Source organism: Mixophyes fleayi, chromosome 4 (assembly GCF_038048845.1).
Source record: "Mixophyes fleayi isolate aMixFle1 chromosome 4, aMixFle1.hap1, whole genome shotgun sequence".
NCBI lineage: Eukaryota > Metazoa > Chordata > Amphibia > Anura > Limnodynastidae > Mixophyes > Mixophyes fleayi.
Genome location: NC_134405.1, coordinates 336165235 through 336169317, shown reverse-complemented (window position 1 = coordinate 336169317; position 4083 = coordinate 336165235). Strand labels below are relative to the sequence as shown.

Genomic DNA, 4083 nt, shown 5'->3' with positions numbered 1-4083 from the left:
CGCACCAACCACTGATCCCTGTGTTATCCACTGCCAGATGCACGGGGCTACAGAGCTCAGTCCTCACCTTCTTTAAATAGACCTGTAATGGGCGTGGCATTAGCCTACTGGTAGACACGCCCTCAACACACCTGTTTGGGGTCTTTCCAACTAATTTCTAACCAATTGCAGTCCCCAAGGGGGGTGTCTAATCTGTACCCTGGTACCTGTGTGATTCCATTGCTGTGAATTACACATATGTCCATACATGATAATGGGGTTACTGTACTTTATGGGTGCTGCTGAATTCTGGCAGGAAGTCCCCATGGCAGGGGGAGATAATGCCCCATTATAGTGTAATAAATATAATAATACTTTATTTATTATTTCTCAGAACTTTTCTTTTGTTGACCATGTACAGTTAGATAATATTATCATACATTCCAGGCCAGGCTCATCTTGTTACAATGTTCTTTCTTCTGTCTGATTCCGTACAGCATGGCGCTCTCCTGGCGGAGACGTGCCGTACAGTATGACCCACGCGGCGGTCCGTACGGTCCCTGGTGCGCTCTGTGCGATGCGATACATTGTCATTTTACGACAGCCGTAGCGCGACTTCCATCGCAAATGAAGACAGCGATGATGCTGTGTCGCTTTACGGCCGTATGAGCTCGTTTTGATTTATCCCCTTGTTGTCTGTCCCGACTCGTGATGGACCCGAACCGGATCATCCAGGCCCTGCGGGGGACCATCGACCCCAAGATGCGCCTGGCAGCCGAGTCCGAGCTCAACCAGGTGGGTGAGAGGGGGAATACTGCTCCGGGGCAATAATCTATTACCCCAGGAGAGATAATGCTTTACTGCCCCCGGGAGGTGTCATATTATCTCCAATAATTGCTCTGTATTATTATCATTCAGTGCTGGGTATCTGTATCACTGTATCCAGCCACAGGGGTAGTAATGTCAGGGATGATGGGGTATCTGTATCACTGCTCCTGCCCCAGGGGTGGTAATGTCAGAGATGATGGGGTATCTGTATCACTGCTCCTGCCCCAGGGGTAGTAATGTCAGGGATGATGGGGTATCTGTATCACTGCTTCTGCCCCAGGGGTGGTAATGTCAGGGATGATGGGGTATCTGTATCACTGCTCCTGCCCCAGGGGTAGTAATGTCAGGGATGATGGGGTATCTGTATCACTGCCTCCTGCCCCAGGGGTGGTAATGTCAGGGATGATGGGGTATCTGTATCACTGCATTCTGCCCCAGGGGTAGTAATGTCAGGGATGATGGGGTATCTGTATCACTGCCTGCTGCCCCAGGGGTGGTAATGTTAGGGATGATGGGGTATCTGTATCACTGTATCCTGCCCCAGGGGTAGTAATGTCAGACATGATGGGGTATCTGTGCATCACTGCCTCCTGCCCCAGGGGTAGTAATGTCAGGGATGCTGGGGTATCTGTATCTCTGTATCCTGCTCCAGGGGTAGTAATGTCAGACATGATGGGGTATCTATCACTGCATCTTGCCCCAGGGGTGGTAATGTCAGACATGATGGGGTATCTGTATCACTGCCTCCTGCCCCAGGGGTAGTAATGTCAGGGATGATGGGGTATCTGTATCACTGCTCCTGCCTCAGGGGTGGTAATGTCAGGGATGCTGGGGTATCTGTATCACTGTATCCTGCTCCAGGGGTAGTAATGTCAGGGATGATGGGGTATCTGTATCACTGCTCCTGCCCCAGGGGTAGTAATGTCAGACATGATGGGGTATCTGTATCACTGCTCCTGCCTCAGGGGTGGTAATGTCAGGGATGATGGGGTATCTGTATCACTGCTCCTGCCTCAGGGGTGGTAATGTCACGGATGATGGGGTATCTGTATCACTGCTCCTGCCCCAGGGGTAGTAATGTCAGGGATGATGGGGTATCTGTATCACTGTATCCTGCCCCAGGGGTGGTAATGTCAGGGATGATGGGGTATCTGTATCACTGCCTCCTGCCCAAGGGGTGCTAATGTCAGGGATGATGGGGTATCTGTATCACTGTATCCTGCCCCAGGGGTGGTAATGTCAGGGATGATGGGGTATCTGTATCACTGCCTCCTGCCCCAGGGGTAGTAATGTCAGGGATGATGGGGTATCTGTATCACTGCCTCCTGCCCCAGGGGTAGTAATGTCAGGGATGATGGGGTATCTGTATCACTGCCTCCTGCCCCAGGGGTGGTAATGTCAGGGATGCTGGGGTATCTGTATCACTGTATCCTGCTCCAGGGGTAGTAATGTCAGACATGATGGGGTATCTGTATCACTGCATCTTGCCCCAGGGGTGGTAATGTCAGACATGATGGGGTATCTGCATCACTGCCTCCTGCCCCAGGGGTAGTAATGTCAGGGATGATGGGGTATCTGTATCACTGCCTCCTGCCCCAGGGGTGGTAATGTCAGGGATGATGGGGTATCTGTATCACTGCATTCTGCCCCAGGGGTAGTAATGTCAGGGATGATGGGGTATCTGTATCACTGCCTGCTGCCCCAGGGGTGGTAATGTTAGGGATGATGGGGTATCTGTATCACTGTATCCTGCCCCAGGGGTAGTAATGTCAGACATGATGGGGTATCTGTGCATCACTGCCTCCTGCCCCAGGGGTAGTAATGTCAGGGATGCTGGGGTATCTGTATCTCTGTATCCTGCTCCAGGGGTAGTAATGTCAGACATGATGGGGTATCTATCACTGCATCTTGCCCCAGGGGTGGTAATGTCAGACATGATGGGGTATCTGTATCACTGCCTCCTGCCCCAGGGGTAGTAATGTCAGGGATGATGGGTTATCTGTATCACTGCCTCCTGCCCCAGGGGTGGTAATGTCAGGGATGCTGGGGTATCTGTATCACTGTATCCTGCCCCAGGGGTAGTAATGTCAGACATGATGGGGTATCTGTGCATCACTGCCTCCTGCCCCAGGGGTGGTAATGTAAGAGATGATGGGGTATCTGTATCGCTGCCTCCTGCCCCAGGGGTGGTAATGTCAGGGATGATGGGGTATCTGTGCATCACTGCATCCTGCCCCAGGGGTAGTAATGTCAGGGATGATGGGGTATCTGTATCACTGCCTCCTGCCCCAGGGGTGGTAATGTCAGGGATGATGGGGTATCTGTACCACTGCATTCTGCCCCAGGGGTAGTAATGTCAGGGATGATGGGGTATCTGTATCACTGCCTGCTGCCCCAGGGGTGGTAATGTTAGGGATGATGGGGTATCTGTATCACTGCATCCTGCCCCAGGGGTAGTAATGTCAGGGATGATGGGGTATCTGTATCACTGCCTCCTGCCCCAGGGGTGGTAATGTCAGGGATGATGGGGTATCTGTATCACTGCTCCTGCCCCAGGGGTGGTAATGTCAGACATGATGGGGTATCTGTATCACTGCCTCCTGCCCCAGGGGTGGTAATGTCAGACATGATGGGGTATCTGTATCACTGCCTCCTGCCCCAGGGGTGGTAATGTAAGAGATGATGGGGTATCTGTATCGCTGCCTCCTGCCCCAGGGGTGGTAATGTCAGGGATGATGGGGTATCTGTGCATCACTGCATCCTGCCCCAGGGGTGGTAATGTCAGGGATGATGGGGTATCTGTATCACTGCCTCCTGCCCCAGGGGTGGTAATGTCAGGGATGCTGGGGTATCTGTATCACTGTATCCTGCCCCAGGGGTAGTAATGTCAGACATGATGGGGTATCTGTGCATCACTGCATCCTGCCCCAGGGGTAGTAATGTCAGGGATGATGGGGTATCTGTATCACTGCCTCCTGCCCCAGGGGTGGTAATGTCAGACATGATGGGGTATCTGTATCACTGCCTCCTGCCCCAGGGGTGGTAATGTCAGACATGATGGGGTATCTGTATCACTGCCTCCTGCCCCAGGGGTAGTAATGTCAGGGATGATGGGGTATCTGTATCACTGCCTCCTGCCCCAGGGGTGGTAATGTCAGGGATGCTGGGGTATCTGTATCACTGTATCCTGCCCCAGGGGTAGTAATGTCAGACATGATGGGGTATCTGTGCATCACTGCATCCTGCCCCAGGGGTAGTAATGTCAGGGATGATGGA

The 4083-nt window shown here is 52.7% G+C and overlaps 1 protein-coding gene across 1 annotated transcript in view; it reads left to right on the top strand.

Annotated features, from left to right (window-relative positions):
• LOC142150880 (uncharacterized) overlaps window positions 1-4083 on the top strand; it is a 147232-nt gene that overhangs the window by 98445 nt on the left and 44704 nt on the right. The window lies entirely within an intron of this gene.